Genomic DNA, 21,965 nt, shown 5'->3' on the forward strand with positions numbered 1-21,965 from the left:
TTTATTTGAAATAAAGGATTGTTTCCATTGCCCAGCTTCATCTATCTGTTCAAGTAGAGCATATTCATTTTAAGAGATCTGTTACAACTCTTTCTTTGTTTGGAGTCTCTCCTACTTGACTGCCAACACTCGATGTAGATCTTGGTCTGTGATAGTTCTTATTCAACAGCTAGAGAACATTTTTGAGAACTAAATACAATTAAGAACTTTGTATCATCCAAATACATGATTCATTTGACTCTCAAAAGCTGCCAGGGCTGCTACAGTTGAGCAATTACATCCATGATACTACATAGCTGACTTTTGGTGTCACTCAGATAATGTTTTAAGGCTCCAGTGGTATTATCGTATTTTGTTTTCTTTCTGCTTTTCCAGGCAATTTTAACTACATTTTCATATACCCTTTGATTTCTTTCATGTGAAATTTCCAAGATGGTATATGGTAAAACGTTCCATCCTCTACTGCCAACACTCCAGTAAGCCAGTTTGTCCCACCACCTGTAGTATCTTTCAATCTTGACTACTACTGAAATATCAGAGGCATTATGCCTACTAAGTAGTTCAAGTAATATCACAGCTGAAGTCAGTGGCAAAGAAAACTTTGACTTAGCCAGGTAGGGGATCACTTATAATGGACGGAATAAATCTTTGTAGAACTGGGGGTAAGGAAATGATAAATTAACTCATTAATGTAGGTTTTCTGTTTAAATGTTCCAGGTACTGTAGGTCAGAAAGCAATGAAGACGTACATGTGTATAAATACAACAGTACTGCTTCACTACAAATGCAGTTCAATAGTTCTGGTTATTGTATATCCTAAAACCTACTATTTCTCAAACTACTACTACCCATTTCAGTCATCTACACTAGCAAATGACAGGGCAAGTGCTTTTCTTAGCTTTTTGGCTCGCTGTGATCTGGCTTTACTGTACCGCTCAATTTTTTAATCTTCTACTTCAAGCCATCTCTTCCCTCTTCAGTAAACCATGGTTTTATCTACTCTTAAAACCTCTTTAGAATCTCTTCAGTATTTGTCTATTCCCTGGTGTGCTTCCTCCTATTCTGTGTGTTTTATTTAAACAGTCTCTTAATCTTTTGGAATTGAACAGCTGTTAAACCTTCTTTTAAATTGGTCTTAATTACTATTGCTTTCTGTTCCCATCTCTAATCCATTTTACACCTGTAATCCTGTAGCAACTTCTTTCCTTTCTTTCTTTTTTTGTTAAATAAAACATGATACAGACATACTGGAAATGCCCTCTTCTTGTTTTTTAGCATTATAGGAAACTTGGGGGTGCCTGTACTTACCTATTTCGATTCAGTTGTGTTTCTGACCACTACTGAAACACAGACAGGCAGCAGAGGAAAATGGGAGAGATGAGACTTGCAGTTGTCACTCTTTGCCACTTCAGCCCTCTGATCAGGAACAGATTAATTGCCAGAAGCTTAGAGATTTTAACCTAAGATCACTCAGGATTTCTCATTCTGTAAAGGACTTTCAGAGGCTTTTTTAGCCATTAGTATATTTGAAGATAATGATTAGCCCCTGAAGAGGGCTATTCAGTTTCTTCACATTGGCATTCAAAGTTTAGACAGATAGAGGAGGAATCCCAATGCCTTCAGGTGTGTCTGTGTTCCTGGGACACTGGGACAGACCTCGGGTTGTTTTTTTTTGGTATGACACAGCAAAATAATTATAATTATTAAAAATGGAATATATGAGGAATGCATGATTATAAACAACAAGGACATAAGCAGTAGAATATTAGAACTGTGAAAACATGTCTGTGAAAACCTATCAACCAATCAATGAAGAAAAGAGACTGCTTTATGGCACTCAGCAAAAATGAATCTGTGCTTCAGCTATGTTCTTCAGAACGGCTGCCACAGACTTCACTTGAACTATCAAACCTATTTTGTGTACAACTTTTGGCTATCAATCATCTTCATTTCTGACCTGGAAATCCAAGTCAAATCTTTGCATTTTCTTAATTTTGTCTTGGTATTAGCACTTACCCTTACTTGATCTGGGAAGTTACAAGTTCCACTGCATAAGTTATTAGCTAACACTCAAAGGAACTAGATAAATTATCTGCAGTCTGTAGGTATTAACGATTAATGAGTCAGAAGTCATTTGACCTTTCTCTGCCATGATTCTGAAAAATTTAAAGTATTTTTTTAAGCACATAAGATCAAGATCTGAAAAGTAATTTCTAAGGGCCAGTTTGTGACTAACTCACACACCGTTATCTAGAGAAGTCAAAGGGATTAGCTGGCTTTGTCCCCTCCAGTTCCCTTACACTCAGATGCCCTGTGCAGCTACTCCACAGGTCCAGGCAAAAAAGGGGCTGCTGGCTCAGTGTTTTGTAGATAGGTGAGTACAGAGATGATCAAGAGATTTAAGGCAAGAAGGTGGAATATTGGTTATGTGTTTCCTGTTTATGTCAATGAAGGTAATTTATCAGATATTTCAAGTAACTGTTTTTGTGAACCAATCGACAAGGGCCATATTCAGGCGCATGTCACAGGGGGATGGAACTGCTGGGCCAGGCTGGTATTTTCCAGATTGGCTTAGATGATATACACCACTTACTGTAAAATCTGCCTTTTCACTGTGCCTGTGTCTTCCTCCTCTGTTCTCGTAACAGATCTTACACTCGAGCGCAAGAGATCACAAAACACAACCAGCTCCCAGGCTCCTGCCGCTGCCATGACTCCTTGTGAAACAACCAGCAGGATCCCGAAGGATCAACTACATTTTCTTTTTATATCATGGCCACTGTGGTTTCTACACTTAGAAGCAGGTTTCTGAGGAAATTCTGAAGCAGCCCAGCACAAGAGTATCCTGCCTCTTTTCAGAAGCTTTCCCTGACAGCTGCCATGGGCCGTTCAGCTAAAGATCAAACAGTTAAAAATGGTATCGTTAGAGTCACATGAAAATGATTAATATACTGCTGCGTTTTAAAATGGAAAAGTTATTATTTCTACATAAAAGTTTACAAAAAAAAATCCGTCTGGATAATAAACAAAGTGAAAGATACTGGCTCAGTCCTAGTCAAGCCGTATTTGCTACCAGACTTAGGAAAAAAATTCCCTAGCAGGAGCTGTGTCCAAGTCAGCAGAGTGTCAGAGCTGTCAGCTCCATGCCCAGAAGCTGCTGGCTGTTAAAGAAGCCTCCACCTCCTGCGAGTTTCTAAACTCGTGAGGAAAGGAACAGCCTCTGGACGGCTACAAATCTTCCGTGTCCTGGTAGGTTGCCATTGTAGTTAAATTCACAGCTCTTATTTGTTTGGGGTGGCAAAGAAGCCATACTTGGCCAAGAACTGGACTCAAACATTTAAATCATATAAGCAAGTGCAGAGAGAGGTAAATGTTCCCAGCCAATGAAATACAGACAACTGTGTGTATGCACACAGACAGACCGTTTAATGGGCTGTATTCCTGACCTCCGGATAGCTCTTCTCTTGCACTCACCAGTGCAGAAATTAACTTTAATGTCTCTCGGTCACATACTGCACATAAATATCTCTAGTTATGTAAATATATATATGTGTTCTTCTGTTATGTGTGTATATAAAGATATGTGTGTTATATGTACACACATACATACACACAAAACCATAAATATCTATAAGCATTATTTGGGCACAGTACAATTTGTGCATCTGTAAATCTTTCAGATTATGGATGTAGACACTATTATTTCCTTCAAAATTATCAAAATATAAACAGAATTATTTACCTTTTGTATAAAATCTGGTAGTGGAATGCCCACACTGAAAATCAGCTCCACTGCCGCGTTTTGAGCTATCACTCAGAAGAGTTATTGAGATGTCACGAGACATTAAGCAAAGTAGAGGCAACGGAACAAAAAATTTGATGATTCCTTCATAACGCAACACCTGGTTTCACAGTTGACATAAGAAGATAAAATGTTAAAACAAAACTGTGTTACCTGATGTTCAATGAAATCATAGAATCACAGAATCATAGAATTGTTAGGGTTGGAAGGGACCTTAAAGATCATCTAGTTCCAACCCCCCTGCCATGGGCAGGGACATCTCCCACTAGATCAGGTTGCTCAGAGCCCCGTCCAGCCTGGCCTTAAAAACTTCGAGGGATGGGGCTTCCATCACCCCTCTGGGCAACCTGTTCCAGTGTCTCACCACCCTCATGGTGAAGAACTTCTTCCTAACGTCCAGTCTGAATCGACCCATCTCTAGTTTTAATCCATTCCCTCTAGTCCTACCATTACCCAACATCTTAAAAAGTCCCTCATCAGCTTTCTTATAGGCCCCTTTAAGATACTGGTAGGCCACTATAAGGTCTCCTCGGAGCCTTCTTTTCTCCAGACCAAACAACCCCAGTTCTCTCAGTCTGTCCTCATAGAAGAGGTGCTCCAGCCTTCTGATCATCCTCTGGATGCATTCCAGCACGTCCATATCTTTCTTGTAGTAGGGGCTCCAGAATTGGATGCAGTACTCCAGGTGGGGTCTCACAAGAGTGGAGTAGAGGGGGAGAATCACCTCCCTCGACCTGCTGGCCACGCTTCTCCTGATGCAGCCCAGGATACGATTGGCTTTCTGGGCTGCTAGTGCACACTGACGGCTCACGTTGAGCCTCTTGTCCACCAGCACCCCCAAGTCCTTTGCTTCAGGGCTGCTCTCAAGCCAGTCACTGCCCAGCCTATATTGGCGCTTGGGATTGCCCCGACCCAGATGGAGGACCTTGCACTTGGTCTTGTTGAACTTCATGAGGTTGGCATGGGCCCACCTCTCCAGCTTGTCAAGGTCCCTCTGGATGGCATCCCTTCCCTCCAGCATGTCAGCTGCCCCACACAGCTTGGTGTCATCGGCAAACTTGCTGAGGGTGCACTCTATGCCACTGTCCATGTTGCTGATGAAGATGTTAAACAAGACCGGTCCCAGTACTGATCCTTGAGGGACTCCACTTGTCACTGGCCTCCACTTGGACATGGACCCATTGACAGCCACTCTTTGGGTGCGGCCATCAAGCCAGGTCTTTATCCACTGAATTGTCAGTCCATCAAACCCATATTTTATCAGCTTGGAGACCAGGATGTCATGCGGGACAGTGTCAAAGGCTTTGCTTAGGTCCAGGTAAATCACGTCAGTTGCTCTCCCCTTGTCTATTGATGTTGTGACTTTCTCATAGAAGGCCACCAGGTTTGTCAGGCATGATTTGCCCTTGGTGAAGCCGTGTTGATTGTACCCAGTCACCTCTTTGTTATTCTTCTGCCTCAGCAGTGCCTCCAGGAGGATCTGCTCCATAATCTTACCAGGCACGGAGGTGAGACTGACTGGCCTATAGTTCCCTGGTTCCTCCTTCTTTCCCTTTTTCAAAATGGGGATTATGTTTCCCCTTTTCCAGTCAGTGGGGACTTCACCAGACTGCCATGACTTTTGGAATATAACAGAGAATGGTTTAGCAACCTCATCTGCGAGTTCCCTCAGTACCCGTGGGTGTATCCCATCAGGTCCCATGGACTTGTGCACTTTCGGGTTCATGAGATGGTCATGAACCTGATCTTCACTTATGATGGGCAGTTCTGTCCACGCCCTGCCATTGTCTTCCGTGACTCCGGGGGTGTGGCTGGAGCCCTTGCCAGTGAAGACTGAGGAAAAGAAGTCGTTGAGAACCTCGGCCTTCTCCATATCACTCGTCACCAGCTCCCCCGTTCCCTTTCTGAGGGGGCCCACAGCTTCCCTAGTCGTCTTCTTACCATTAATGTACCTATAGAAATTTTTGCTGTTTCCCTTGATCTCAATGGCTAGATTTAATTCTAACTGAGCTTTAGCTTTTCTCACCAGGTCTCCTGCTGCTCGGACAGCTTCCTTATATGCCCCCCATTCTAGCTGTCCTTTCTTCCACTCCTTGTAAAGTTTCTTTTTGTGTGACAGTGTGTCCAGGAGCTCCCTGTTCATCCAGGCAGGGCTCCTAGCATTCTTTCCTGCCTTCCTCTTTGTCAGTATAGTTTGCTCCTGGACACGGAGAAGGTGATCTTTGAATACTGACCAGCTGTCCTGGGTCCCCCTTCCCTCTAGAGTCTTGTCCCATGGCACTTTGGCCTGCAGATCCCTGAAGTGATCAAATCTGCATGCCTAAAGTCCACGGTCGTAAACTTGGAATATATCCTCCTAGTTGCCCTGAGGATCTTAAATTCTGTCACTTCGTGGTCACTGCAGCCAAGGTTATCCCTGAGCCTCATGATGGTCACCAGCCCTTCCCTGTTGGCGAGAACGAGGTCCGGCACAGCACCTTTTCTTGTTGGTTCCTCTGCCATTTGGAGGAGGAAGTTGTCATCTATGCATTCCAGGAACATCCTGGATTGCTGGTGCCTTGCTGTGTTGTCCTTCCAGCAGATGTCAGGGTGGTTGAAATCCCCCACGAGGACCAGGGCTTGTGAACATGAAGCCACTTCTGTCTGCCTATGGAGGGCCTCATCTGCTTGGCTCTGCTGGTCAGGTGGTCTGTAGCAGACCCCTACTGTAACACCACCTTCCCCTGTCTTCCCTCTAATCTTAACCCATGCACTCTGAACCATCTCATCGTCCTTCCCCATGTGGAGCTTCATCAATTCTAGCTGGTCACTGATGTAGAGGGCAATATATACGTGATCTACTGGAAGGATGAGTAACAGCTTGAACATACTGAATATGTAATAGTACACTAGAGTTCTGCTTATAATAGCAACTTTCAAGACTGACTTCTTTGCTTTGATGTGCTATAATCTTGAAAAGGCAATCAGTTTTCTGTCAATTCTATAAAAAACTGCTCAGAATGGTTCCTGAATGTTTTACAAACTATTAAAAAAGAGGTTTGGTTTAAAAATTACATGTGTCATTGTCTACTTAATTTTCATTCTTACAGCACATTCCCCAGCAACAGAAAGATGCAGGAATTCTTATAATGAGATGCAGTGAGATTTTAGTCCTTGTCAACTATAGCATTATACTTAAAGCAAAAATTCAGTGCTTCCCTCCACGAAAAGATTCAATATATAAGTCTGTGAACTGCAACAGAAAAAAATATTTAGATAGAGAATGAAGAAAATGATTGAGAGCCATCCCAACATGACACAGAGCAGATGCAGCTTGCAACCATGGCAATAATGGCAAATAGATTAATGTTTTAGGCCTACATATTTTTCTAAAATACTCAACAGCAGCAAGATTTTGGACTAGATTCTCCACAAGTTTTAACTGCATTGACTGCATCAGAGTGGAGAAGGAGACACAATATATTTTTCATAAACTGCTGAATTATTGAGAAGAAACAAGAAGCTGCCAGAGCATTATAATTCTCTTGGAACCAAGGGGGCAAATTTTCAAAATTACATCTTCCATCTGAACCAATGCATGTATGATTGATGAGAAGGCACAATTGTTTCATTTTGTATTTTGTAAAATTTCACATCAGGGTGCTAGAATTTCAAATTACTTGGACCATTACCATCATTTTAAATACACCTGTGATCTTCATATTTCTCTAAGCCCAAAGAGCACACACAGTTGCAGAATCTAAAACAAGTAAGTACGCAAATAAATCGAAAAGCAGGCAGCTTGTGGGATTTTAGGAAGCTTTACGATATGCAAAATCTGCTGAAAGTGTTTTTGAACATGGCATCCTTGGCTATAAGATCGGCTTGTTAAATGACAGCTACCTATGTAATAAAACCACGTTTTCTTAGACAGCTATGATAAGGAATGGAAAAAAAAAATTAAATAATGAGTTGCATCTCTGTGAACCAAAGTAACACTTCCAAAGGAGAAGGCAAACATGCATAGCAGAAGCATCTTTAATATCATTCTGTCATGTGTAAAATTGCTAACGTGATGCTGGATTTTCTATACGAATTTGTGTAGTATTGATATTTTTCTTTGCTATCGTATATAAAACGTTCACCTGAATTTTCTAATTATACTCCTTAAACCTGGATTCAGGCAAATGTCTCACACCAAGGAGAGGAATGAAGTTAATGCTTAACAAGAAGCACCCTCCGAAGCCTTACTTTCAGCAGAACACCAAGACTTCTTTATGTTTGTATACTTTCTTCAATTAAGGTTAAATTACAGAACACAGGTAGCATCTTATTTCTTCAAAATGAATTCCATCATGTGTTGACCATAAAGCTTTGCTATTTTGAGTTGTTGATTGTTCTAGGTAATTTTTATTGTAGGTTTTTTTTTCAGGAAAGGGTTAAAGAAAAGAGTGTTAAAATAACAGTAAATAGGCAATTAGGCAAGAAAACAGTAATGGAATAAGATGACTAAAGTGTCATTTTGCCCCAGTATACTTGTCTACCAAACCACTACGTTTCCAGAAAGAAATCAAGCCTTGCAAGATGCCTATTATCTAGCTGTCAATGGGAATATCATGGAGAATATGAGCATGAGCTGACCTATTTGAATGCACTTACTGTCTCTCCACAGAGTCATGGTCTTCATTGTCCCTCATTTATATGACTGCTTTGAAATGAAAACACGTACTGTTTTGTCCGGTTTTGGCTTGAAATGTCAACTTATTTCTCTCCACCTCAAAGTCACACTCATGCCCTTGCCCAAAGTCAGCAAAACCTTGGTTTTAAGAGAAGCCTGGTTGTATATTATCACTGAGGACAATTATTAACCATCAATGAGTCTTCCTGAAAATAAGGACCCTGACATGTGGGCTTTGGGTAGTACAAGGTAGATACGCTGTGCTAAATTACTCGCTTGTTGGGTATTACTAGCAGTGCCCTGAAGAACCACGGAAGTTTTGAGGACTGACCAGCTAATGAGTTCCTTTACACATCAGACAGACCTGCAGACTCACACATGGGTACTTCTGGCTGAAACCTCTCCTCAGGGTTAGGTGGTTGGCTCTTCCCCAGGGACTCTGGTGCTTCATAACTCCAAAGCCAAATGAAATCCTCTTCAGTGCCACCAAGAGCTCACCTACAATTTCTGGACTTAACATACTGCGAGTGGGAATCTGACCTTAATAAGGGACAAGGGTGAATGCACATCAGTAAGAAGACATTGGTAAAACACTGTGGTGCTTCACTGAAGGTGCTAAGCAAGGAAATAGCCTGTTATGAGAGTAATGCTCGCTTAACAAAATGAAACGACAGAAAGGATTGAAGGCGTACACCCAGATCCTATCTTATGCAATGGATTTTTTTTTTTTTTTAATTTATAAAGATCTAAAAACCTGGATCCTGTCTGCAGTTAACCCAAAGGAATTCTTCAGATGGAATAAAGCTCCCACGTGGCCTAAACCCAGCAGAAGCAGTAGCAAAATGAGGGTGGTTTCTAGGAAGTGTGTGAAGAGGAAGCACTCTGGGGATGAGTGAGAAATCCTTTTATCCTGACCCATCCCTACAAAAGCCAGTGCATGATGTCAGTTAGTTCAGTAAGTCGGTGCAGCTCTGAGGCTGGCCTACTGCCCGACCACTGAAATGCAACCCAGCTCACTGATCATCCCCTGCATCCCTCCCCTGTGGACAGTCACACTCAAAAGAAAGCACATTCAAACCCGTGCTCATTTTAAGTATTGTGGAAGAAGCAAATCCTCAACCAAAAAAAAGAAAAGAAAAAAAAAAGAGTTATGTGGAAGTTTAGTTCTATGCAAAGACACCACAGCAATAAATGTAATAATCTCAAATCACGTCAATATTTGGTACAACTGGCCTCAGTGCATAAACAAATATGCTTAAAGTTAATATCACTAAGTTAAACAACCATGAATAAAATATTTTTATGTAAGTGGGCAGACCAAAATATTATTTTGCAATTGCCCTGTACTAAGCCTGATGCCTTTCAGAAGAAAATACAAGGATAGTTATAGCACAGGACTTAGTAAAAATACCTACGTACAAACACCTACCTATGCCATCAATTTGCAACATGTAATCTCTGTGCTGTAGACGCCAGGTTCCTAATCGGTTTTAAAAAATTAGTATAGCGTAGTCTTCATATTAGACTTAGGAAGCTTTATTAATCATTATGTGGCACTATGAAGTACTTCCATTTAAAACATTGGAAAAATAAAGGCGAGATTCATATTCACTAACCTAGGAATCCAAAACACTTGACATCCAAGGCTGGTTCGTCATCCCAATCTTCCTTTATTACCAATGGGAAGAAATGCACCCCCTGCAGAGGGCAATTAGTTTCCTTCAAGATAGGTCACATGAATCACCCTACAAAGTTACTAGGTTCCTTCTGAAAGCCATAGAGACTAGCTTTGACTCACGGGTCTGACGTTAAGGTGTCTAGATGAATTCAAAGACAAGCGGTTACTGCCTTTTGAATGACAGTTTTGTAGCTAAGAGGCTTGAGGCAAATTAGACGACTGTTCTGTAGGCAACTTGGTTTTGGTTTTATACATGGCCAAAATTCCTTCTGCATGGTATCTGGTAGATAGTTAAAGGCCCCATAGGGAAAGCATATGTTTTTGAAACTGATGGTGTTGCAGGTACAAATGCAATATAGAGCGCATCCAATTTGAAAAACAAACTCACCATGCCAGCATAAACAAGTTCAAGAGATTGACTGCTGCTCTAATCGCTAAAAGTGATTACCATCAAAAATGAAAGGCAAACATCTCTCCCAATCTAAACCAAAATGTTGTCAGTATAAGCAAAACACAAATGGGATATTTTAGTTATTTTCCAGCGGAAAATAGGCAGGCTGTACGTAGCAGTCAGTGCTGAAGCGCAGCAGAAGGGATTTATTTTGAAGTGTTTTGATAATAACGAACATTTCCACATGAACAGAGATTAAAACAAGTATGTCATCACTGAAAGATAATTTCTGTTGTAATTATGTATTCAGTAGACAAAGGTACATTGTGGAGATGGCAATGTCTGAGAGCATCTGAAGAGAATCTGTGCTCGCTTTCCCTCGCTCCGCAGATGCAGCGTGTTCTCTCCGGAAGAGAGACATCTTGCACTCGCAGGAGGCGGGATGTGAGCACCCAGAACTGGGTGTTCTTTTACAAGGGTCCAGTTGACACTCCTGTTTCCCTTGGCACAGCTACAAGCTGTATTTCAGCTAACCAATCCAACCACAAACTCTTAAAAATTATGGGAACAGACAACAGGATATTTGCATTATGTTGCAGTCACCTAGTCATTGTTACCACATCTCCATCAATACCATGAAGGTCAACAGGACCTTGAGATACCTTGGAAGAGAACAGATGTCTATTTTCTGTCCCCTCTGAATAAGTTTTCTTATTTTTTGATACCGCTAGGGTGAGATTCATCTTGCGTTACTTCAGCTGTGTGAAATCCAACAGCAATCAGGAACCATAAATACCTGCAGAGAGTGATTCCTCCCACTCAGTGTCAGGTGTATGAATTCGATGGACTAGTATGTCCACTGGAGGTTTCTGTCTCTCTCCAGAAAGGAACACAGATGGTTGGTTTACAACTGGCAATCAAATTTGTGGTGGCTGGGTGAAAAGAACCTGACCTTTGGTGCAAAAATCCCTTTTTAGAGCTTTTTCAAGATTTGTCAGTAAAAATGTTTTTGACATAAATTACTATATACAAATATACTGGGGGTAATCTTAAACCAGACATTATATGACCCTGTATCTTCTGCTACAATCCTATTGTCTGTTCCTCTACTGAAAAAGTAAATTTGCCTGTTCCACTTTTTATAATGGAAATTATAGTAGCAAATCAATGCATGAAATAAAATACAAACTAAATTTATAGTACATTGATTTTTAGGAAAAAAAAAATTAAATATAGAAGACAATGAAATTTTTGTTGGTAGTAAATTTGGTACTCTCTTCTAAGTCCAGTACTCTCAGATCTGACACCAACCTGCTAATCTGCTCAAGACATCTGTATGCTAGGGAATACTGCAGTTTTCATCTTCAAAATAGAACCCTTTAGTATTCTTCCCCTGATTTAGGGCAACACAGAAGGAACACAGGCAAAAGCTGGTTCGTTAAACTAATGAACACAGGAGTGCATTGATTTTCCTAGGACTGCTAATTCCTGTGATGTGAGAGGGTACTTTCATTAAATGACGGTTAAAGTGAGAAACTCAAATTATCAGTCGATCCCTCATGGAGTCTACTGCAGTAATGTCGCCCACATCTGGTAAGGACCAACAAAGCTCTCAGGCCAGACCAACTTCTGGGCTAGATACAGAGTTGTATTAATGCTCCTCTCATGCTTTATGGCCTGAGTTAATCATCATCCCCTCTACTTGGCCTTCAATAAGAAAATTGTTGGCTCTTTGGCAGCTGCTGCCTCTCTCTGATGGACATGAGAACCAGTCACCTGAGCTGAAAAGTGACAAATGTTTTAGGTAGTTATTGACAGTTTGCATAAGACTATATGTTTTGAAGAATCCTGTGTAAAGAAATTGGATTGCAGGGGTGGTAGCTGGCAGACCCCCAGAAGCAAAAAACCAACAGGCAGTTGTAAGTTCATGCTATTTACAGATTGTTTCAAAGTTAGCACAGCAGCTTGGTGTGTGTGCGTGCATGTGTATGCATAGCTTCTTTAAAAAAAATGTGTATTTTAGCCATACTATAGCAACCACTTGCCCTGCATCTCACTACTGCCCTCTGTGCTTATTTAACCTTTATGCTGCACAACCACATCCCCCTCTGCACAGCTGGGATTCAGCAAACATAGCTTAAGGCGGGTTTCTTGTCTCAGGTCGTGCTGCATAGTTAGCAATGAGATAGGCGGCTCTGGAGGACGCTTGTTCTGCTATAAAAGAGATGACAAAATACAGAGGATGGTTCACTCTCTGCTTCTGCCTTTCTCCTTCCAGGAAAAGAAGAAAGAATGGTACAGATTCACCTCAATAGCTGACAAATAAGTATTCCGTGTCAGTTTAGGGTATCAGATGTAGCCACAAAAGGCTGGCCTGTATGCTACAAGACCTATAAGAGACTGCCGCCCTCCTAGACAGGCAGTTGACAGTCAGAGAAGATACCTTAAGCCAACTGAACTGCACCTTGCATGACTAACTGGTACGAGGACATGAGGACCCTAGTATCTGTTTTTCCAGCCTGGTCTTAGAGGTGCGAATGCAGATGGCATGAGCTTTACAATTCTCTGAGCCAAGGAAGGAGGTATTTTTGGTCCTTAAAACTGGTATCAGAAGGAATCACTTAAAAGGAAGGAATCAGAAGGAATCAACCTTGACAGGCTGAGAAAGTTGCCGTTGTTCATCCTGGAGAAGAGAAGGCTCCGGGGAGACCTTATTGCAGCCTTTGAGTACCTAAAGGGGGCCTACAGGAAAGCTGGGCAAGGACTCTTTATCAGGGAGTGTAATGATAGGATGAGGGGTAACGGTTTCAGACTGAAAGAAAGTAGATTCAGATTGGATATTAGGAAGAAATTCTTTACTGTGAGGTGGTGGAACAAGTTGCACAGAGAGGTTGTGGCTGCCCCATCCCTGCAAGTGTTCAAGACCAGGCCGGGTGAGGCTTTGAGCAGCCTGGTCTAGTGGGAGGTGTCCCTGCCCATGGCAGGGGGGTTGGAACTAGATGATCTTTAAGGTCCCTTCCAACCCCAAACATTCTCTGATTCTATGAAAACAAAAAAAACAACCCAACACCAAAAAAACAAAAAAAAACCCACCAACAATAGCGTGTCAGGCAAATGCTAACGGAAAACCAGCTGAGCTAGGCTCAGGGGCACCACCACAGGCCTTGACCACTCACTAACTGTCCATGCACCAGCGGTGGATGAGGGCCTTTGCCTCCTGGGGAAAAGGCTGTCTCCATCTACTGTTCCACTCTCTACCCATGGCACAATATACCAGATAATATTATTATCATAACATTCAAATGGTTCATCTGACATGCACAGACATGTGATAAGCTTTTCAGATGGGTGTATTGAGCACAGGCTCAGTGACCAAGCAATTGCAGAAGCTGTCATAGACTTTAGAAGTTAGGTTTGACTCGTTCATACTCTTAGACATATGTAAAATTCACTCAAATTTAAGGAATTTTTCCTGTCCCACTTCAGCCCACATTTGCTGAAAAATATCTTAGCTGTAAAAAAGGTAATTTTATCCTAGTTTTTTTCAGTTTTTGTCTCACACCAGTCACTTTCTAAATTAGAAATAAGTGGTTGTAAAAAAGTGGCAGAAGTACTTTGAGAATTCAAACCAAAACAGAAGTTTGAAGGGAGAAAAAAATATCAACCCACAACTCTACGAAAAATCTGCTACAATAAATAATTTTCATTTATTTGTTACTTTTGTCTGTGTGGCACACTAAAAACCTTTATTTCTTTGAAAACTTCACTGGTGCAAAGCAATTATGTCTAATTTCCAGATGTTCCTCTTTTCACAGTTTCAAATTCTATTGACTGAAAGCTAATGCACCTATGAAGGATTTCTGCATGGATATCTGCTACAAAAGACTTAATTTTCTCAGCCTTCCTCTGTGTTCTCTATTAAAAAAACTATGATTATTAGTATGTATTTAGGCAGGTGAATTTGTTTTGCAGCAACCAATCCCAGTGGACATGAGGATCCTGGCACCATTGTTGCTGGTGTTTTACTAATCCTATGCTACACTACTTAAAGTCAGAGTAAGGGCAAGTCTGTCTTTTGTCTTCCTCAGTGGATTCAGGGCTTCTAAAAGAGATGGTTGCTGGGATTTTGTTTGTTGTTCCAAAACTTGGTGATGGATTTATATTATAAATTGATTTATAGACAAAGTTTTACCTTCAACCTGCTTTCAGTAGTTTAAAATATTGGATAAAATAAATATCCAATAAAATATTGGATAAAGTAACCTGAATATAACCCAACATCTTAAATTTGAATAGAAAAGCCAATGGTAAATCTGACACTCATAAAGCCATTAAGTGTTTGAACAGAGCAATGCTTCCTATTGTCTGCTCTTTCTTGAAACAGGTTATAACAGAATCTTTTCTTCCTGCTTCTGCGTTGCCTTTCCGTAAGACAAGTCATGGTGACTTAGTCATCATTTTCAAAAGGAATTCAGTCCCTTTTAGCACTGATTACCAGAATCACCAGAGGCAGGCAGAAATGCTACACAGGATTTTCCCTGTTGATTTTGCCTCCTCACTCCAATGAATCACATCCCAGAAAAAGCTGGCAGATTAAACAGTGTACTGGCACGGAGACAGGTCTCAGGTGTTGGGAGGAGACATCACGCTCATTTTTACTTGTCATTTAAGTGAGGTGATATACACACACAGACAAAGGTGAAAGATAATCCCTTAATAGTTTTCTCTACATGTGTCCTCCAATATATACTCGATGGGCTCTCCACACTCAAGTAATGCAAATCCAAGTTCACCAAGAGCGGTGCCACATTGCTCGGGACCCAGTATTTTCAGCAGGCATACTCAAGAAGATAAAGCAAAATTATACCACATCTGTAGTGACCTCAACTGACTTAAATTTCAACTAGCAGTATTTGGCTCTAAATAAGATGAGATAAGAAGAAATGGAATTTCTTTCTGGAGCTATTTTAAGGGCAATGACTACTATATATAGAGTCAGAATAAGTGGCTGAAGTTGAATTTTAAAGACAGACATATTTTTGTTTTGCTGTTTCCAAATACAGTCTCCTCTGTTCCGAAGTCTGAACAACAAAAAAAAGAAAAACTATAGTAAAGAGCCCCATCCTTCTGCAGGCAAAACCAAGGTTCTTCAGTATAGAAGGCAACACCAAAAGAAAACCAAACTGTGCCATAAGAGTGTCAGCTGTTTTGATATTAAAGGACAAAGCCTATTCCTGAGTCTTGCCTGAAAAAGGGGTATAAACTCAGGTCTTCGTATGTCTGTAATTTCTGCCATTCTAAGACAGCTCTAAAGTAGTCTCACTCCGGTGCCTGGCTTCTCTGACTGTACATAAAACTCTTCCTTATGTGAATGAAGTTAAATTATGGAAAAATCTGTATGTTTGCATAGATTACCTGGCTAAGCTATCCAGGTCTGGGCTTTGGAGAAACTAACATAAACACTGAAACGTGCTATGTCACTGCAGTACAATTAAATTTGAATTTTCAAGTAGATTGGATTTAAAGGTGCTGCAATGTTGGCATTTAGTTTAGTGTGTAGGACTTAAAATAAACTATTACCCATTGTATATATACTGTATTCTACAGGAAATCTATACGTGCACTGATTCTTACAAAAAGAAGTATTTCTTTCTCAGGTGAAAGCAAGGTGCAGTCTCTGTTTTATCATTTTTTTCATTCATTTTTTCGAGGGGTACTCATTCTCTGGAAGAAAAACACAGGCGGGAAAGTGTTTTTATTTACTTCTGCCTAAAAGGTGCTTTAGCGTTGGAAGAGCCGTCTCACTTACGAGGCACGCTTAGAGAAATATAAATTTTGGTTGCCATGCTAACAGCAAATCTCTCACTTGAGTCCAGTAAAACAAAAGTGCATAAACGACATTTTCTCGTAAAAACAGGGGAATATTATATTAACAAGGCTGCGGGTTTTGCCAATTGCAGCGAATTTCGCAGTTCTGCCCCTCCGCAGAGCGTGATTTTCTGTCCACGTTCAAGCCTCCAGAGCATCAGCTGCTTCTTTCCAGCCGGACTATGGCTTCTGTCCGATCGCCCCTACAGCCAGGACCTCGGCAAGTGCAAACCTACGGCAGGGATGAATCCCACCGCCCACTTTATCTTCTCCACCAGCCGCCCCACGGCTCGTTTCACCGTACCCTCCTCCCACCCGCCTTCCCCCTTGCCCGCAGCCCCGTCCGGGCGGGCAGCGGCGGCGGGTGGAGGGGGCGGCCCGGCGGGGCTCCCCCCCGGCAGCGGATGGCAGATGCGGAGCCTCCTGCCCGGCCGTGCCGCCAGGGAGCCGGTCCCCTGCCCGCTCCCTCCCCCGGACCCTCCGCCGTCCCGCAGGTGTCCCGCTTCACCCCGCCACCCAGGGACGCCGCTCCGCACGGCGGAGGCTGCGAGTGGAAAAAAAAAAAAAACCAACACCAAAACAAACAACCACATTTATTACGTACTAGGGAAAGAAAAGCACCTTAAATGCTCCTCTGGGTTGTGACCAAGGAGGTACACGATGTCGCTCTATGCCTGTGTCGGCGCAAAAGTTACTTCAGACCGTCCTAAACACCTTTTTTTTAAAAAAAAAAAAAAAAAAGCTAAGAAGGTAATTAAAGATTCAGAAAGAGAATACATCAGAGTTGACGAGAACTTACTTGATTTAGGTGCATGCGTTGACAGCCGGCATCTTCCTTCAACAGTTTTAACAGGTCACATTTTCCCTTGGAAGTAGTACCCCTTTCAATCCCTTTTGGAAATTAAATCCCTTTAAAAGGTGTTCGTTTTATTTCACGGGCTCTCGTCCGTCTCAGCCACTTTCCCCCATTTTTTACTTTATTTTCTTCATGTTTGCCACACCTGCAGACGCTCTCGGACAGACGCTCAATGAGTTAGCGGGTGTCCATCACCTCCCGCCGGGGGGACCGCGCCTGCCGCCGGGCTCCGGTGCAACAGATGAGAGGCAGAGCCTTCCCCGGTTGCTCAGTGCGGCATCTCCCGATTCCCTCGGGGAGCCTCATGCTGGCTGTAAAAAGTAACACCTCCTTCCGATGCGACGGTTCCCTCCGGAGCGCAGGCTGCGCGGCGCGGGGAGGGAGGGAACACACCGAAATAAAGCCAAAAAGAGCGGCAGAGGGGACAAACGCAGCGGTTCGTCCGTCCTCGCCGATGCGCTCCCTCCCCGGCCGCCGGGAAGGTTTGCCTCCAGCCGGCCCCCTCCCGCCGCCCTCGCCGGCCCCCCGCGGCCGCGCCGCTCCCCTCGCTCCGCCGCCCCCTGCGCGCCGCTCCCGCGCCGCCCGCGCCCCCCCGCGGCCGCGCCGCGCACTGCGCCTCCGCGGGGCTCCGCGCACCGCCCTGCCCCTGCGCGGGCGTTTTCGCTGCTCAGCGCTCGCCCGGGTGTCTCCCCGGGGGGGTGCGGGGGGGGCAGGAGCGAGAGGACGCCCGGCTAGAGCTGGGCTCGTCCGTGAGCCGGGAAGGTGCACGGCGCCGGGCCGCCCGAAGACAAATTACACCGACGAGCGGCGGTCGGCTCCAGAGAAAGTTTCTTTCTACGTCCCTCTGCAGCTGGGAAATACCTAAAAGGCTCCGTGCAGCCGCAGTGGCGGTTCTGTGAGTCCGCCTCCGCGGGAGCCTCTCACAGCGTGCTCCGAGCCCGTCAGCCGAGATTCGGTCTCGGCAGCTTTCGGGATGCTCCTTCCCGGGCCGCGGCGGAGGCTCCGCCGGTGCCTCAGCGCCCAGCCGGGGCTCAGGCTGGGCTGGGCTGGTCCGGTCCGGCGAGGGGGGTCCGTGCCCTTATGCTGCCCCAGCCTCGCCCGGTGCAGCTGGGTCAGGCCGGCCTGGACCTTAACGGCAGGCTGTGCGGGACCGAGCGGCAGCCAAGATTCGTGATAGAGGAGCGGAGGGAATGAGGCCAGACACCATCTCCTCGCTTTACTTTTCCTTTCCTTAAAAAAATTAGGACAGAACTTAAATGCACGAGCTTAGCAATGGTAAGAAAAAGGCACAATGTGCAGAGACAGAGATGCTGAGAAGGCACAAGACAGACAGATCTCTTCCTTTCTCTTTCTTTTTTTTTTTTATTATTTTCTTTTGAGACCTGCTCAGACTCAGCCCCGTGTCAGGGTCGGGACACAGTGCAGCCACAGATAATGTGGGGGACACCTGTGCCGGTATGCAGAGCCTGCAGTGCCCTGGGCCTGGGAGAGCATCCTCTCCGATCCCCATCCCTGCTGGCCCTGCACCGCCCCACCGAGGGGCTGACTCCTGCCTGAAGCCAGCGAGCAGCATGCCGCTGGTGTCTGGTTTGGCCCATCACGCTGGGTGAAGAGCTTCCACCTTTGGATTCCCGCGGGGGAGAAGGAGGGAGGGTGAAATGAGCACAGGGATGGAGCTGCCAGCCGAGCAGCACCTGGGCCCCAGGGGTGGGTGGGGGTGTAGGGATGTCTGTGCAAAAAATGCCAAGAGCAAGAGTATCCGTCGTGCTGAGCTTCACCCATGTCTCTGGGAGAGATTTCAGAGCGCTGAGCCGTGAAGCGCTTGACGAAGCAGGCGAGCCTGAAAATGCCGTTGCAGCAAATGTTAAGGAACTGCCAGCTACACCACTCTTGGTGGCAGCTATTTGTACGGGCACCAGACCTCCGCCGGCGGCAGAGGAAAAAGAAGCGGTGATGCAGCTACTCTGTCTTAAATGCAGCAGGAGCTGAGTGGGGAAAACGCCAGACTGATTCTGCTCTGGGACCTCCATGGTCGCAGCATCGAGCCGCTGCATCCAACTGCTGTGTGAACCACAGGCATACATATTTTAGACATGCCCCAAATTAGTTACTGTTAAGATTTCGGCAGAAGCATAGTGCCTTTGGGGAGCTGCTCAGAAAACATCCTAGTGCCCCGGAGCAGTGCGCAATACAGGCACGTTGTAACAGGTCTCTGCATGGCTCTTCCTAAGAGATGTTAATTGAACTCACGAGATCAACTTGTGTTGATTGAAATACAGATCAAATGCCAATAGCAGCTCTTTTGGGAAGCTGAGACAGTCATTCTAGTATACGCATATATGTGTAGGCATACACATATATATACACATAGGGCCATGCATGCACATCCACACAAAGGCAAGGAGAGAGAACTGGGTCAGTAGAGGCATCCTAGTGCAAAGAGCCTTCTAATGAAGTATGGAAAAGGGTACACCATTAGACTGCATTAGAATTGTTAGTGTGAGCCCATCTACCCGTTATCGGAATATTTGTACCCCTTGTGCATGCTCTCAGCACTGCCGACATTGCGCTGGGTTACTACAGATTGGAAGTGTAGACAAGACTTACTTTCAGAGGTATTTGATGTTCACTTCCCAAAGCAGAGAGTGCTTTTTCCCCCATACATTTCCCTATTAGATCTTGAGAGGCCAAGTTCTGTTTTGAGTGCAGTGTTTAATTTTTTGACAAGCAAATATCTCTATAATTAACAGTATTTCCTTTGTCTTTTTGTGTGTATCGTTGTGACATTTCTTCTTTTCAGGGGTGAATGCAACATGACACTATCAATGTGCTTTATGCTTTCTGGCATTTTACATATGATAACCCATTAGCAGTCTCCTGTGGGTCTTGCCAATGGTCATAATTCCCAATTAAACTAATGTTCAGATAAAATCTCTGTGGTATTACTCAGATGGAAATGAAGTAAATAGTCTCTGATTCAGGACAGTGGGGTCTGGATCTTTGCAATGTTCTGAGTGTATGCTAGTATATTCTATTCCTAGCACGTAGCTAGCTGCCAAATGTTTCTCAGCAGTAAGTACTGTAGCAGGGAGAGAGGTATAGGGGGAAAATTAAACATTCTGTGAAACCCGTATGGCATATTGGGGTTTTAGAGGTTATATGGCAACAGCATGACTGGGCCTTCCTTTAATCTGCTCATGGTGTTGTATCAAATTAGGTTCCCCTTGGGATCTTCTACCCCCATGTTACACCATTCTCCTCAAAACACCTACTGACGCAGGCCCAGCAGCTGACCATTTGCAATTCAGCTAAATCTTATATATCCAGAACACCAAGCAGACTGGTTTTTTTTACCCTTCTCTCTGCAGTTTGTGCACATATCACTAGGGTGTAGCTCTTGTTTTATTTCATGAACCACTGCAAACAGAAAAATGAAGATTAAAGGCACCTTGAAAATTAAGAGTAAGCTGGAGCATTTAGAAAATACTAATTGATTTGCCCCTCTAATATCACTGGGTACAGGTAAGAACATCTGCAGCAGGTGCCAATCAGTATAACTTTGCCCAAATCAGTGAAGCTGAATTGGTTTACCTGGAGAGATGGCTCATTATTCTTTAAAGAGGAAAGAAAAAGCGATGCAGAAATTTTAACCAGATTTTCTCAGTCAGTGCTAGGTAAAAGGTGCCATAATATTCCTATGTCTCAGCATCTTTTCTTTTTGTATAAATGACAGCTTTTCTTACTAGTCGCATGAAAGTTTAAAGGATTATGAAATTTTCACCAAGATGGAGATTTACATGCATAAGAAAGAAATTTAGAGCAATTATTTAAAATAATATTAAATAATTAAAACATGAATTGTATTAATTTTTATTAATTTAGGATAGTGGAGGAACATTTCCTCAGGTTTCTATTATTTTCCTGTAATTTTAAATATGCTTCTGCTGATCTCTTAACTCACTAGCAATGATGTAAAATGTGAAATCACACAGTACGATAGCATCTCTTGTTGCCGTTTAGAATTTTTTCTATGTTTGTTTTGGAGACTACATTGTTACAAAGTGTAAGGATTATCATTTTTTCTCTCTATTAATCTAATTTATGAAATCTGTAACAAGTTAATTCCATTAGTTCTATTCCTACAGGCCATGCACTTCTCCCAGCTAGAACTTTTTGCAAGCGGTAAATTGTTCTTGCCAGCCCACACCAGGCATTCCATACTATTAAGTCTTTCCTCCACATAACTCAGTGTATTGCCATTTATGTACTTAAATGCCATTAGTCAAAACTCAAGTTTCCAAGACTTGAGAAAAAAAGATTCCTTTTATTGAATGATTGAAGAACATGAGGAATTTGTGAAAGAAGGGGGGGAGAGGGAATCTGGCAGAAATCTTTCATATTTAATGAAGCATTTATTGGCAGAGAAATAGTTCTTGTGAAGGTTTAGCGGGGGAAAAAGGTCATTAGTGAAGGGAGAGACAGGAACATGCAAGGGGAAGGAGAAGTAGAGGGAGAGACATTGATCCAGGGAACTGAATAAGTAGTTACGCTTTCCTTAAAGCAGCCAAGTACTGACCTCAGCTCTAGGGCCCTTAGACTCAGGCTCTTTTTCTATGCCAGGTCAACTAGAATCTTGAACTGTATTTCTTTGTTTCTTTTTTAGTTTATCTTCAGGAAAAAAAAAATAGATGGGGCCAAACACAAGTGAACTAC

General features: G+C 43.2%; 1 protein-coding gene across 1 annotated transcript in view; it reads right to left on the reverse strand.

Annotated features, from left to right (window-relative positions):
• Positions 1 to 17,715, reverse strand: part of TRPC4 (transient receptor potential cation channel subfamily C member 4) — a 161,685-nt gene extending 143,970 nt beyond the window's left edge. The window contains exon 1 of the mRNA XM_063333196.1: positions 17,196 to 17,715. The gene's annotated coding sequence lies outside the window, so the exon portion shown is untranslated. The remainder of the gene's footprint in view (positions 1 to 17,195) is intronic.
• Between the last annotated feature and the right edge of the window lie 4,250 nt (positions 17,716 to 21,965).

Source organism: Chroicocephalus ridibundus, chromosome 1, assembly GCF_963924245.1.
Source record: "Chroicocephalus ridibundus chromosome 1, bChrRid1.1, whole genome shotgun sequence".
Lineage (NCBI taxonomy): Eukaryota > Metazoa > Chordata > Aves > Charadriiformes > Laridae > Chroicocephalus > Chroicocephalus ridibundus.